This window comes from Ambystoma mexicanum, chromosome 3p, assembly GCF_040938575.1.
Source record: "Ambystoma mexicanum isolate Mex_15411 chromosome 3p, UKY_AmexF1_1, whole genome shotgun sequence".
NCBI lineage: Eukaryota > Metazoa > Chordata > Amphibia > Caudata > Ambystomatidae > Ambystoma > Ambystoma mexicanum.
In genome coordinates, this window is record NC_090925.1 from 542261484 (window position 1) to 542278158 (window position 16675).

General features: G+C 41.5%; 1 protein-coding gene across 4 annotated transcripts in view; it reads left to right on the plus strand.

The window, feature by feature from the left end:
* The window catches only part of PTGIS (prostaglandin I2 synthase), a 552295-nt gene that overhangs the window by 125983 nt on the left and 409637 nt on the right, over positions 1–16675 (plus strand). The window lies entirely within an intron of this gene.

Sequence of the window (16675 nt, forward strand, 5' to 3'; positions counted from 1 at the left end):
AATCCATCAGGTCTAGTCATGTCTTTGCATTTCGTACTAGCATATCAATATTCCCATTTTCTCATCCATTTGAAATGTTTAAACATGATTACTACCTTTAAGAGACCACTGACAAATTGTGCGCCTGTGATGTATATTTAACTTGCGGATCAATGATTTTACTCCATGACACAGCAAATAATATTTGATTGAAATCTTTGAACCAAGTATAAGAAATTGCAATACTTTTTATTACAATGTTTTTAGCTCCAACAGTGCCATCATGCAAGAAGGAGAGAAAGCATATTGAAGTCATACTTGGTTGCACCACAAAAGGGACAGGCAAGCACAAAATGATAAATTACATCTCTTCTCTAGAGAAACCAAAATAAACCACAGAATCGTTTCTGGGCTGGGTGTCATTAGTAAAAGTGGAGCTTGTTACTCTAGAGATAGCGAGCTTGGGACCCACGACTGAACCAACCTGACATTCTTCCTTCCTAGTTTAGTAAACTAATACCCAGCAATGGTCAAGGACCTTGTAAAAAGCAAGCTCATTGGCCCTCGCCGGGTCATTCCTGACCGACAAGAAATCAGTGATTACTGCCTTCGGAGATCTTTCAGAGAGTGGCCACCATGGAAAGGGAGCAGGAACTACGTGTAGTCACTTCGCCCCTAGCATGGTGGCCATTTTGTTAGTTGGTTTTTTTGCATTCATTTTAATGGCTGCCATGGAAAGGGAGAAGGGACTAATTATAGTCCCTTCTCCCAGATCACTCGCGGCTATTTTATTTGCTTTTTTTTCTCAAGTCGAGAAACAGTCAAAGCGCTGTTTCTCAACTCGAGAAAAATTGCCATGACGTGCCAGGGTACTAATAGCAATATAACCCTTGGAGGGGAACGTTACTGGTAGGGTAATGCCCCCGGGGCTACGTTAACATTCTAACTAGGGCCCTGGGGCATTACCCTACTGATAATGCCCCCCTCCTCGGGCTATGTTGCCTAATTAAGTAGCATTCAATTGGGTGGCACTACATTCTGTTATTTAAATTGCTGTGAAATTTCAAAAACTGCAGGAGCAAGCACTGCTTGAAAAGAAGTTATTTTCAATGTAATATTATACATTGTTTAACCTGTTTTTAATTTCTAGCACAATTTGGACTCAAAGTTGAGATCGTCTGTGCAGTTAAACAAACGACTGGAAACTGTAGGAAGGTTTTTCCAAGTTTATGCTTTGGAAAATTACAGATAATCCTAGTCTTGTCTCCATCCCTTTTCCTTCATGCATGTCTATATATGTGCATACATAGATATCAGTAAGTGATATTTAGGTTAGAAAGGTAGCCCGAAATGCATGAAAAATGTTTCTGTTATGCACCCAACCAGCAATAATCCATGCAACTTCAAGACTAACAATCTTCAAAGAAGTACTTTATCATGCAAGAGTGTTGAGAGGGAAAGGCACAACCTACCTGACAACACACCTATAACTCTAATCAGCAATGCCTGGATTTAATGCTTGGAAGGCCTCCTTCCATACATCAACCTAAGAGACAAACACATGGCAGGACATTCATTGTCTTTCATTGCCCAGACTTTTAGAGCAAATTTCCCATGACCATGAGACAAATAGAAAACCCCCTTTAAGTGTTAGGAAACCTTCAAAATATTATTTTTTTGCAAAAGTCTGTTAGACATTAATTTTTCGAGTTCTCCCTTTTATTCTGCTTTCTCTTCTTTTCTCTTTGCCCTCTTCTTTTATGTACTGTTGCAGCGCTCCCCAATGTTGTGACACATCACTGGTTTGCTACTGGTCTGTATACATTTTGATTACAAATGTTCTGATTTTTATGACAGATGATTCTTATTGTGGTGGCTAAAACCCTGAAGAAGACCTTTCTTTTGAAGGCCAAAGCATGTGTTGGCAAAGTCCAAATGGTCCAAACAACTTTGCCGGGGGAAAAGAAGCAGGTGTGGGTTCTGTTGGAAGAAATCCTGGTCCATTCTTCTTGCCATTTTTTATACTTCAGGACATTGCCTAGTGCATCTCCAGGTTTTACACTGTATCCTTTTGTTGAACATTGATTTACAAACTGGACGCAATGAAGACAAACACCCTTTTCTTGCATTTAGTCATTTTATCTCATCAACTTCATCAGCAAGAACAACTCAATTATTGTTTGGCATAATTACACTCACAATAAACATGTATCATTAGACACATGTGCAAGAACACATTTTACTTCAGCAAGACATTTCAAATGTACACATTTTTCTTTTTTAATCTCAAAGTTACCAAAACAATATGAAATCATTTCGGTTCCAGTCCACAGATATTACTTATCATTGGATGAGTCGTCTAACTGCGGCTCCCTCTGCGTGTAAGGAAAAGCCTCCACTCAAAATTCTGAACTCAGCTTCTCCATTAATCTTTTGGTACCTTAAAGATTAAGGAAGCATTGCCTTTCGTGTCCGGTCTGACACACTGCCAATTACCCATAGCTCTGTGTACTTTGTCTCATCTGCTTCCTTGTGCCTGTCACTCTCTCTCCAGTGCAAACACTTCCCTCCTTTTGTCTCACCGCTTGTCTCCCTCTCTCCTCGCCAGCTGATGGCTCTGTACGACCTCTTACTGGAAGCTGACCAGCGCGTGGCAGGCATGCTGCCTCCTCTCAGATGTCCCGAGTCATTGGTTTATTTTTTGGCATACTCTGTAGTTCACTGTAATGTGATTGCAGAAGGTGTCCTCTTAAACCTCTGTTTTGTGATTTCAACTCCCTTATTTGTGCTTTCAGATCCTCGCTTTTGCCTGAAATTGCACCCATTCTACTTTGCTCCCGTTTTAACCTTGTAACTATTTACTATTTACTTGTGTCATTTTTGTCACTTGTTTTCTGTAATCAGCAGCTACTTTTAAACTTGTTTCACTTTCTGCCATCAAACTAGTGATCTTGTCTTCTAAGCGCTGAACTCACGTGACAGTTGTTTGTCCTCTTTTCATAATGAATACATTTCTGTCAAGACCTGATCCGTAGCCACTCGAATCAGAGATAATTCACCTTTTTACTAGTCAATCTGTTCAGAATTCTCCTGAGCCTGTCTTCTTTTAACTTCCAAGTCATTCTGTATTGTTTCATTACGCTGTGGGTTTACTTGTAAATGTGACAATTCATCCTTCAATTGATAACATTGGCTTTGCAACTTTGTCATATGATACACCCGTGTTGCCACCTGATGCATCTTCTAGCTGAGCGTCCCTTTCGCGCAATTTTGTCAATTCACTTTAACACCTTTCCATGGTTTGTTTATCATGACTCCAAATATCCAACACCCTGTGAAGGATGAACCAAAGCTTCACACTCAATCGGATTATATTGTCTTTCTGTGATTTCTTATCATCACAATCAAAAAGCCTGACCAGGCACGAGTCTAACATTGTGCCCTCTTCAAAAAATGTTCAGGCACCTCCTTTTCTAGCTCTGAAATGAGGCACTCTATCCACCCACTCATCGTATCTGAAGACCACACCAGTAGAGCAAACAATTTAGATTCTGCTTACTCACGCAAGTTTGCCACACTAACCTCGGACATGTTTGACACTCTCCGTGCAAGTCTCAACTTAGAATTCACTTAAAGCACAGTAGATTACTGACAAAAACAATATTACCACATCTGACTGATGCACTAGCTAAACATTCCCGCCCAACGCTGCAAATATGTTGGAAGAAATCCTGATCCTTCCTTCTTGCCACTTTTTATACCCCGGACCTTAGCTAGTGCATCTCCAGGCTTTAAACTGTACCCTTCAGCTGAACACTCATTTACCCGCTGGACGCAAAAAAGACAAGCACCCTTTTCTCGCATTTAGTGATTTTATCTCATCAATGTAATCATTAAGGAACAGACAATTCAATTAGGGCACTTGTTAGGACTGAATACACTTAAAATAAACATTTATCATTAGACACACATGCAAGAACAAATTTTACTTCAGCAAGACATTTCAAATGTGCACTTATTTTTTTATTAACCTCAAAGGTATCAAAACAACATGAAATCAATGAGTTTCCAGTGCACAGATAATACTTCTAATTGGATGGGTCATTTAATTACGACCGCCACTGTGTGAAAGGACAAAACCACACACAAAATTTTGAACTCACCTATTCCATTCATGTTTTGGTACCTTATAGATTAAGGAAGCGTTCCCTTTTGTGTCCAGTCTGGCACATTGCCAATTTCCCTGCAGAGGGTTCCTGGTTATTTGCCTCTCACATTGCACTCACCATCCAAATGAGTACACTGTCTCTCAGAAAGCTGTCTCTTCCTTGGCCCACAATCTCCCTTCCTGCAGCTAGGTACGCCTCAATCCGTCTCTCCCAGAACACTGCCCCGGAGTCAGACCATGGCCTTCAAAGAATTCCCTGCTCAGATCCCACTTCTGGCTACGGTCCTTCCCCTTTCCCGCTCTGCACATACAAACAGTGTTTTGTTTTCAAGGCCCATCATGTTGTTACATTGCTCTGCACACCATGAATCTTTCCTTTAACTCTGCTTTATTTTTTTAATCTGCCAATGTTTGTGCACCTGCTGCCATGCCACTGTTTTCATGGCCCAAGCAAATCCAGCCCACTCTATTTACACCCTATTCTAAGGATTAGTGTCAAATATTCAACTACACACTGAACATAATGTACAGCTCCTACATTCCCTAATAGTTCAGAGGCTCTCACTGTTGTTAAGTAGTGCATTTCCTAACTGCTGAAATAGTAGCAGTATATACACTTAGGTACCCTGTGCTGAACTGTGGAGATGCACATTGCCATACCACTGCTCATCCGGCTAGATGGTGCACTGGCCTGCATGCTGGGACCGCTAAATACAATTGGAAAAATGTGTATTGTTTTGCAAAGCATATGAGTTATACACTGCACAAAGCACATACATATTTTTGGCACAGTGTTTTATACGCGCTCCAACAGTGTCTCAGGGCCTCATTACACAGAAGGCGGTAAGGGATTACCGGCATCGGTAAGGGAACCGGTGTCGGTAATCCCTTACCGCCCTACTACGAGGTCTCTCAGTGGGTCCCGTCCTTAACGTGTGGTCAGACCACGCGTTAAGGACGGGACCCGCTGAGGGACTTCAGGGCTAATAACGGTACCGCTAATAGCGGTACCGTTATTAGCTCCTTCCCCATTCCCATTGAGCCCTATGGGGGCTCAAATGGGAATGGGGAATGGTAATTGGCATGGGGACTTACCGGGTCCTCCAGGGTCGGAATGACCCAGTAAGTCCCCATACCGCCTAGCCCCACCCAGAAGGCGGTAGGGGGTAGCCATGGCGCTAATAGCGCTATGGTTACCTCCTACCGTGTAATGAGGCCCTCAATCTCTTATTCTGCCATCAGATGTCTCATTGTCTGAAAACGGATGAAGAGGAATTTTGCTCCTACTTCCAAATGATGTAAAATATTGAAGCTGTAAAACATACTTCATTACCTTTGACTCAAGATTCCTAACGTCACCCCAGAGCTTTCTCTTGCAGTAGAACTTGCATCGAAAATGTCTATGGATTAAAAAAATGTTCCAACAGAGAAAACAAGATTCACAAATGTTTCCAGAACAACAACTATCCACTTAGCTCTCAAAACACGATGAATGCCCTGTGATGACAGTTATGGAAAATGACATATTGCAGTGGTTAACTTTGAAATGCCGTGCACTTCCTGACAATCCTAAGGAAACCTTGAAACAGCTCTTGTCACCAGCACCACACAGGTTGGAAGACGGAGATAAAATAGGGACTCCATGCCCTCTTCTCAATTTTTCATAAACAACTCACAGACACAAAAGTAAAACAGTTCTCCTTAATATTCTCCTTGCTCTCCATTTAGAAGCTTGGCTACGCACAAGGCTTAAATGCAAATTCAAAGGTGCTGCGCTATGCTGGAAATGTGCAGTTACAATGTATATCGGACAAGAGATAATTAAGTTTTGACTAGGGGTGATGTAAAACATTTATTTAAAATATATTTAGTAAATGACACTTAATGGCCAAGGGTGAAAAGGGGAGAAAAAGAACAAAAATGACTGTAGCAATTCCAAAGTAAATTTAAATGTGACTCTCGTACTGATGGTTCATACAGTAGGCCCTATAGGTATAGATGATGTTATGATAATCTTTTTGACTGTCTGCATTGAGACTTAAAAGAACATCGAGAAAAGGGAGCCGTTTTGAGGAGTTGGTCATGCAAGAAAAGGTTACCCCATAACTTTAAAGTATTTTTATAGCTGGGTTGAATCAGCAAACGCTGGTCTCATGCTCTGTCAAAAGAGGGTCACAAAGCCTCGGAAAGCCATATCTACAGTTCACAGTAGAACAAACTCGATGAAAAAGGCACCACCAAAGCTAAAGTCGAATGCATGGCCAACACACGGATCTCTTCTATGGGCCTCCTCCAGAGGGTTTCCTAGCATATGGATGCTTTGAGCAAACATTGACCATGTGAGAGGAGGTGGTATGTGCTGCCCAAAGTGCAATCAGTGATCTCTGATCTGCTCCGTAGAGGCTCACAGTGAGGAAACGTGAATATCATGGAAACAGTATGAGCGGTTTGAGCAGGAATAAATATAAACTAGAGGCTGAAGCCGTCTAATATGCTGCTTTCTTTTTCAGGACAGGGGGTTCTCAATTGTTCATTTTTTGTAAGTTGGGAGAGTGTCTGAGAGTGACGCAGCTGAAGAGGTAATACAATGAAATCATGATGTTCCTGGATCAGCTTTCGTGTTGCTCTCAGTCCCATGATGTCACTTTTTGACGTTCATGTTTCCACTTTGTTGGACAGTGTTGTCAAATGACCAATCCCGACACAGTGCTTGTCTTAGTACCACTGTCATTGGTGCAAACTTCCAGCTTCCACTGTGGACTCAGTAATGTGCTTGGAAACACTTGCTCTGTTCTTTAAGGAGGTCCTCTGCGTGTCACCCTGGGCCACTCATGAAACAAAGCTCCCAACATCATATGTCTCTTTTAACTTGAGGTGATGTGGCACCACAGCAACATCACTATAGTTAATGCATCCATGCACTTAGCCTCCAGCATGAGGTCACATGCCTTGAACATAACAAGGAAAAGGAGAAGGAATAACTAAGGCAGCAGCTGGCCATGAGCTGGATGAAATGAATTCCCAATCTGCGCACAGACTCAGACAGGCAGATAAACAGCACTAAGAATGCCAGTGGGACTTGACCACAAAGAATGTTCTAAGGTAGTGGCCCACAGATTGGTATTGTGCAGGCAAATCCTTCAACCTAATTGAGGGGGTGTCAACCTAAAGCTGAACAGTGGGGCTCGTCGTGAAATGAAACTATTCGCTCTTTATACTACACAAATAGCCTCTGTAGGGTTGCCTTTAAGTCACAAGTCTTGGGTACCAATTTCTCAACCAGCTGCATGTCTATCTGCACTACATTCTGGGTCATCTTTGAAGCATCATTATGCCTTTCTGCTGCCGCTTCACCTGACTTGTGCCATCTTCAGGTGATGTTCATCATCCAGGTCGGGCAAGACATTTGACAGAATATAGTTGTTTGAAAGTAGCTTCTTTTTACATGACCTGACCACATCTTGAATCCCATGGCTCTTGCCAGGAACAATGTTTAGATCATGAAGGCTTGCAAATAAAAACTGTGCATGACTCTGGCGCTTATGGGGCACGTGCAGAATGGACATTATTTTTATTGACTGACCCTATTGAGATGCTGAAAAGAAAAGCACAGACCTGGATCCTACATATTACCAAAAATGGAGTTTCACACATGCATACGCTTAGGGATCAGTCGGACTCCGTACAGCTGCTAATTTCTACTCGTAGTAGACTTATTGATATTATCTGCTATATATATTGACTGGCTTCTTTGAGGCACCAAGAAAAATCGCAATGCCTTTTTGTAACCTTTATTTTTCTTTAAAATTCTTTCTCTGTACAAGCTTGCAATGCTTTTACTGTTGTGAATCCAACGTGTATGGTGCTCCTTTTAAAAAAAATCATATCCCTGAAAGGATAAGCCCTCATCATAAATTAGCTGGTCTGGAAATATGGTGCCAGTAACAACATGTACCGGCACCTTTCCGGACTGGCCAACTACAAGTATGCCAGTAGGGGCTGTGATCAACCGGCAAGCCTGGCCTGCCGGTAGATCAGGTCCCTACCGGTATATAATTGCCACAATCACAGGCAACGATATTGTAAAGCAACCCATGGAATGGAGAGTTACCAGTGTTTCCGCCGCTCTGAATATCCCAGTAACACCGGGATATCAGGTGGCAGAGATGGTACGGTAGTTTCCCGGTACCAGCGGGATACCGGGAAACTCTTAATGTTTCCCAATGGCTCCTTGTGCCTTATACCCATTTCTCAGGGTTTGACAATGCCAGTACATAATAAAATCTACAGATAGGGATTTGTTACAATGAACAATAACATTGAGTCATAATGTACGCAATAGGCATACATCTATTTGAGCAAGTTGGGGGTCTTGCAGAGTAATTCCCAGTTCAATAAAGGTGGAGTGGAAAATGCATGTTCCAAATGAACTTGCACAAATTCGAAAAAATAAGTATTCAACGTTCGACCCCCAGTGCACATACCTTCCATTTCAGCAATAGGGAGTTATTAACCTTTGCATGTAATGTGGGATTGATGAAAGCATGTCTATATAGAACATAAGAATCACTTTAGACTAATCCCCACTCAATAAAAACACTTTCATGACAAAGAACAACTGATAAGTCACTAATTGACAAGCAAAGCGGACTTAAATCTCAGCTGCATGTTCTCACATTCTTAAAAGTGTGCTTGTACTTAGAACCACTTCTTGTCTTTGTTGGCTAATCCTTTACATGACCACACTTTAAATATAAGACGAGTCGAACACATTCCTGCACAGCTCTCAAAGCGCACGATAGATTTAGTTCAACAAACAAGTAGAACTAAAGTGTTGTAACTTCGAAAAGAATTAAATGCACCCACGAGATTATGCGGTGGTTGTTCTTAATGTGTCCTGCATACTTCTTAAGGTGGATTATCACTGATCTTTGACAGCAAGGTCAGTCCTTACAGAGGGTCTGTTATGACAGTAGGTGTTACATGATTTGTTTGGAACAAAATCTCTTGGAAGCTATCATAAAGTGCCTTTCAAGTTTGCCTACTGGCCGTGGATGTATGTCATGCTAGTTCATCTTCTATGTTTGTTTTTGGACACTCTGGGGTGCGTGCACGGTTTATTATGCTACTATTTAAGTGGCTTCTATGGTTGTTTGTTGTTTGTTGCTTTATTAGAACTTCGTCTATATCTTTTTGGTTGCCTCTGGATGAGCACCAGGTGGAAAGAGCCTGAAGCAAGGCGTGACTGTCTCTCTGTGCCGCATGTGGGTGTCCTGCCTTTTCTAGACACGTGGAGTTGGGCTTTGCTTGAAAAGACACACATTGTTAGAAAGCGAGCATACATTTGGTTAAGTGTAGTTTTGGGGAATTGTAAGGAGTAGGTAAAGGAAATGAGCCTAATTACAGGTTTTGCAGTATTTTAGTGGTAAATCTGACAACATACTGCCAATGGAATTACTGTGACTGCAACCTTGTTATGCAGATTCACAGGAGGATTAAAAATGGTGGTAGGCGGCGGGAGTCACCATTCTTTGGAGTCTACAGGACTCAATGGGGAATTTCGGGGAATTGCCTCTGGGAGTAATTCTGCCAATTTTGCCATTTTCTGGTGTTAAAGTGGAGGATTTTCCTCCAACATTTTTCTGGAGGAAAAGCCTCCAACTTACCACCAAAGTTGTAGTACAGCGATTCAGTAATGCAGCGGTAATACACTGCATTACCAATGTTTTATCCCCACAACACCATACTCGTAATGTCAATCAAAGCTGAATGAGCACGAGGTGGGATAGTGTAGGTGAGTTGGATGTTATATAATCTTTCCTCAAATTGTTTGATATTGGAGATTTAAAAAAAAAAAGAACATGGAGTTGATGTTCTAATTGTATGATTTGATTTCTGTGTTAAAATGCAATAAATACATTTCATTGTTTTTAAAAAATCTGGAAAATGCCCTGTATCATTTAGGGATGGGATGAGTGTGCGTGTGGGTTCAGAAATGCGTTGATGGCAGAATGAATATTAGTCAGAGCTTTGAGTATTTATGCATTTCATTCCCTTTTAGGTCTGGCTGAAAAAAGACTTGCTCACTGCCAGAGCTAATAATAACACACGCAATTTAGGGCCCTGGTTTCAATCAGCTGCTTCGTCATGAATAACCAGTGCATCTTGCTGCTAGCGCGGTTACAGCAGAGGCCAGTTTGTAGTGTGAGTTGAGCTGTTTAAGTTGGTGAGAGATTTGATGAATGTTGCTTTCAAGGGTTTGTTTTCTTTCCATGCTGCCTGGCTAATTGATGTGTTGTCCTCTTTTGTGCTGCATCACATCTTCATTTCTAGAGCGAAAGATCAATGTTTGTTTGAGATTATTGGGAATGGCCTCCCCCCAGTGTGTGTGATTATTGCTTTCTTAGGGCCTGAAATGTGTGCCTATTTAAGTGCTGCTCAGGGCCTGCAGATTGTGGGCAGTTTGTAATTTCTTCCCATTCCAGGACAGTGTGTGTGTGTGTGAGGCAAAACTCTTCCTTATGTTGTGTTCTACTATTGTAGTATGTGCAGTAAAATGAGCACTGTCCACACTGCCTTCACCACGTTGAAGGATAACATCAATATCATGCTATGGGAATGTCTTGAAATGATGAGCCATTCAGCGTGAGAAGCGTTGGTGGGTTATTAAAGCGGAGTGCAATAGTAGAGAATACAAGGCGGTGGCAGGTTGATGCAAGTTGAAGAATCAAAACCTATCCAGCTCACTGTCACCAAGGCTGGGCCCAAAAAGTGCCCTGTTGAGTGGGTACTAGGTTGACCACTGAGAGTCACTGAGAGTGTAGCAGTGGGCAACAAAGGTGAACATATTATGAACAGGTTGAGGGGAATGGATGGCCTCACCTCCTTGTCAACAGATGCCGGCTTCACTTTCCTCTCTCCGAACAACCATAGCCATGGAGCCATGTCAGCTGAGGCTTGATGCTACTGTGTCGCCGTTTTCAGTCACCTGTAGGGATACCAGACTCCTGTAACCCCTGCTTCATCAATTACCCCATGCAAACTCCAGGGCATCTGCCTGCATTGTTGTGTGTGGAGGGGATTACCGGGGTGCTATTCCCTTTGCACACCTCTCAACTGTACAATTTTTAATGGTACTTGCTTTTTCACTTCTTTGTCTGTGACATACACTGTCTAGTACCAGTACATTTCTATTGGAAAGTTGTGATTGTCTCCTTTTGGAAACTATTATTTGGTGTGAATGGAAACATTGCTGCAAAAACATCCCACCCTAAAACAATTCCAAAATGTCTCAATAAATTCTTCCAAATAAAAAAAAAACGAGGGCCCCCTTTGTAACACAACTTGCTTGAGGAGATGCACTTGGTCACAACATGCGCCTGGTATTGAGGACATAACACCAAAATAAAGCCAATGCTGGTTCATGTTAAGTGGGTAGGCTCCCTGCTTAACAAGCATTGTAAATTAGATTAAGGAATATTTTGGTTTTAATTCCATGACTCTTTTGGTCATTGTTGACATAAGTTCTTTGAAAGCGGCTCTGACCTTTTATAAATCTAAAGTGGTCCCTGCCCTGGTATATGGTGCCGGAGCTATGCCAGCCATCTCACAAACTATCTGGTACAAACTGGAAGGGTCACTATGGAGGAAATTGCTAAGACTCTCGCCCTCTACACCAGTGGCACTCATCCTCAGAGAGCTAAGCCTGACACCACTTAAAGGTACTTTCGACCTCAACGGCCTGATGTTGTACAGGAAAACTTGATCATCATGCCAAAAAGTCCACATACTCATCAGAGAAGAAATGGACAAAGATCAAACAAGATGCTTAACGGCTGGTCCGGCAAAAATGAGGCTCTCCTGGTGGAAATCGGAAGCACAGAAGAAGTCCTCAACAACCCGACGAAAACTGCAAAAAAAAAATGTAAAGAAAAAGACTGGTGCAATATCTTGGAGAAAGCCTGGAGCTACAAGCTTTCGCGACACCTGCCAGTAAATAAGCAAAAGCTGAACGAACCGCAAAATTATTTGGTAAAATTTCCAAGCAAATGATCTGGACAACCTTTTTCCGTGCAAGGTTAAACATTTTGAAAACAAATGAGATCTTGGGCATTAGAAACAAATTCAAAGAAAACTCGTGCAGGTTCTGTAAGGACCACCTTACAGTGGTAACGGTTAAACATCTGATTTTATCATGCCCAGGTCTATCAACTAACAGAAGGTCTCATCTAAGCCACCTGCATACTACCTTTTGCCAGTTGGACGAAGACTACTGGTGGTCTTACCTTATGAATGGGGCGTACAGAAAACCGGTGATTGCCGTGGGGAATTTCCTGGAGAGTCTTAACCTGGAAAAAATATACCTGGACAAAGAGTGATGTAAGGACAAGAACAAATAGTCACGAAAAGAAACAAGAAACAAACAAATAAGAACTAAAACGAAAGCAATGGGTCATTAGAGAAAAAGGAACTCATTTTCTCAAACTCAATATCAAGGAAAGAAGGAACTTTACTTCATGGTCTTTTATAAAAGCTGGTAAAATATAGCTATAAAAACAAAAATAAGTAAAGAATGTGTGTCTTCAAATGAAATCCACAGACAGGAAATTACCTTTTGGAAAAGGAATGGCCTTGCTTGATTTCTCAACAAGGCCGACCCTCCACCCACTTTCTGTTTTACAGCTCTGCTTTATTTTCTTCTGCTCCTACCATGAGATCGAACAATAACATGTTTCCTTCTACAAATTCTCATGGCCTTCTCCCAACGATAGCTCAGGGGCAGCGCATTTGTCTTCTAAGCAAAACAGCGCAATACAGGTTCCAATACCGATCCCGCAATTACAAACCATTCCTGGTATTAAGTGCGGTATAAATGAAGAATTATAATTAATTATAACTTTGTTTTTCTGCCCAGTTAAAGGGGACGTTTGTGTGTCTTTGTTAATTAACATTATGTTAGTAAATGTCAGCTCTCACAGAAGTGTGCATCCCCCGAAACCTCCTTTAAATTAGTACGCAAATGGTATTTACTGCCAGCAGTTAAGGCAGACCAGTTAATTTGTTGGGGTATCTATTCTATGTGGGTCGCATTAACTAATGCATGGGATCACCACTTTCCAACTCTGTATATGGCGGTTGTTTCAACCTGAAAATCCTCACATCCTACTTTACAGACACTTACAATCCATGGGTTGGTTTAGGAGAGGGCTAGGCTTGCTCCCCACCATGTACGAGAGCTGTTGTCTCTTGGCAGCTTATTTTTGAGTCCACACAATAATTTCTATGCGTTTCAGCATTTCTATTTTTTCTCTACCATAGACCACAATAAAGCTTTGTAATATGCCCTCGCAAAACACTTTTAGAAATTGGTAAGCTAAGGTGTCTAGAGGTCTGGTTGAACATATCGCCTGGTAAAATTCACCATTACAATGCAGCATGTTTATGAGAGTGTTGATTAGACCCCAATGATGCTGGGAGTTGGTAGCTTTATTTCCCCGCATATATCTCACCACTCCTCCAATAACACCCAAACAGCAATTCATACTCATGCATATCCACAATTTCACCCATCCATTGTACCACACAGCCACGCCAATCTATGTTTGCCCATTCCAACAAATGCCCACAATCACATCCATTCACACATTGACATCTGGAATCCATCTAAATAATCATGCTCATCAACCCATCCATCCATGCAATTATCCATGCATCCATGCATACATTCATCCATCCATCCAGCCATCCAATCAAACTCAATAATGAAACACTAACTCCTATATAAAAAAGCCAGACACATGGGCTCTGCAAGTGCTTGTTATTTTAGGTTTGCTTGTTTTTTTTGTTACTATCAGCACATTAATGAACTTTAGGAATTTGGCTTGGCCCTTTCAGCACCAGTTGATCACTCGACACTGCCATAATAATGGAACACTGCTTACTGAGAGCTGGATGTTATAGCATTTTAGGCAATGCAACATATCTAAAAATGTACTCTACCATTAATCATATTATGGGGCGGCGGTCACTACCCTATAGTTACACATCGGAAGCCCTCAAAATTGTATTGTTAATAACTTTTGATTTGAGTAACGAATTCAGCCGAAATTTCGAAAGTGATTTAAAGTCTGCCTCCCCAGAACGCAAAGTTTTGTAATGATTCGTTCAACAAGATGAAAAGTTATTAAGCATAAACAAATGTTTTCCAAAAGTGCAGCCTACTTCCCATTCATCTTTCTATAGACAAAAAAGGTACATTTCTGCTAAAGTGCACAGCCCAAAATGCTGGATGGATTTGGACCAGGTCCAAAACAACTTGGGAACGAAGCGTTGACTCGCGATTCATGCATGGTTTGGGGTTATTCCATGCCATAGTTATTTTAAAATTTGATGGAGAAGGGGGTGCCCCCTCCCCAAAAATGCAGTAAAAAGCTATTTGCAGATCAAAAAGAAAATGCCATCAAGGTAGGGGTGAAGGGATGGCTAGAGGGCACTGAGTGACATTTGGGAGTTTGTCAGAGTACAGGGGGCGAGTTTGCAACACAAAGCTTTCCGTAGCCTCGGCTATATCCGCGAATAGTCGGCATCTGGTAGCAAACTGCATCACAGAAGCAGCATGTGTTGTGGGGGAAAACAGAGAGGGTAGGGGAGGTGAGGAGGCCATCCCGGGAGTGGAGGGAGCTAGCACAGATGAGGGGGTCCCATGGTGAGGTGTGGGGGGACAGGAAACCATTTGATTTGCTGGCTGCTTTGCCGATATTCATGGCTATTCCCGAGGCTACAAAGGACTAAAGATAGCCGAGGGTATATGTAGTTCGGTATCCGTGGTTATATAGTTTGGGGTGTCAGTGTTTTATACTTTGTTTAGGTAGAGTGACATCCAGAGACCTGGTAGGTATTAGAGAGTCTTTTCTATTCTGGATGTGTGTTTTCAGACTTTTGAGCATTTGAGACTTTGGAGAAAGATAGAAGAAAATAGTTTAACAAAATTAATATAAAAAGGAGCGATTTTAGACTAGTTTTAGATGAGCCATACAATGTATTTTAGGTAGTGTATTCTCACTTATGGTATTATGTTGTGTGGGTGTGCAATGTTTGCCTATCTAGTTTACTGTTATGTATTTTGCTATGGTTTTTTATTTTTCAGTTACTTTACATAAGTACATGAGTGGTGTTGTTCTGTATTGATCATTTAAATTGGATTGTAGTATAAAACTTGAAGTCAGTCCCTTGTCAATCGAGTTTTTGTAACCGCGGTTATGATGAAAGTCAATGAACTGTAGCCGTGGTTATAATAAAAAAAATGTGTTATTATTTATTGTACTTGTGTATTTTTATATGATAAGTAGTACTTAAAAGGACTGTTTTGGGGTACACGGAGTGTAGAAATTCAGCACATTAGGAGTACTGTTTTGATGTTACGAAGTAACACTGCATTTCCTTCAACTGTTAGGTGTACTCTGTCATGTCTATAAAAATTGGCCATGTAGAACTGTATGTTTCTGTTCGTGATCCATAATTGGTTGTGGTGTGTCATGAATGCGGAAACTGCTTTATTAACATTTCCCTGGGATTTCTAAATTTTACCATTAAATCTGGTGGTCCATCTCCATTTTTGCCTCTGAGCGAGATTGATAAAGATGCTGTGAGTAAATAGTTCCATTAGTTTTCCCATGTCTTGTTTCATCATTAAAGTAAGGCACACCCCTTGTATATTGCCCAAATCATTGTTTCCACAATGAATTAGTATGACATCTGGGTGCCCTGTACTTCTCAGACTTAACAATTTAGGAAAAACCTGGAACCAACGCATTCCCCGCAATACAAACAATTTAATTCTAAAATCTCTCAAACCTAGGTCCACGTTAATATTTAGTTCCTCAAAAAAAGCTTCCAATCAGCTGCACAGTTTTCAAACCAGCCATGATATCTGCTGTATTTTTCTGTTTCCAGGAAAATTATTCCTAGTTTGAATTTCTAGTAGTTTGTATGAACAGGTTATGTATGATGTGGGTGTTTTGTACTTTCTAATTGGTCAATGAAGCTGTTGATATTATTGAAGCTATCCAACAGCCTCACAGCATGCAGCATTGCTATTCATGGGTAGATCTTCACCCCACCCCCGTTGCAGCCACGGCTATATCCGAGCAAGTGGCATGTCGTGTGTTTGTGGATGTGTTGTAGCCGCGGCTCTCCGTAATTTTGGGTGGGGTGGCATCTTATATGCATTGAGTGTTTTGGGGGATTGTAAGAGACTAGGGGAGTGGAGGAGGACTATGAGGAGTGGATGGGGCTGGCAGGCATTTTGGGGACAGTTTTGGGAGTTTGATGGAGTGGAAATGCAATTTTGAATTGGTAGCTTTTGCAAATAGCCACGGTTATCAGCAAACATCTCGGGGGTGCTCTTGTATAGCCACGTCTATAAAAAGCATGTGCTAAGGTACAGCAATACTATTCTGCATTTCATTAGTTGCCGCTGGAACCGTGGGTATATTTAAAGTCGCGTCTATAAATATACATTTTCTGTGC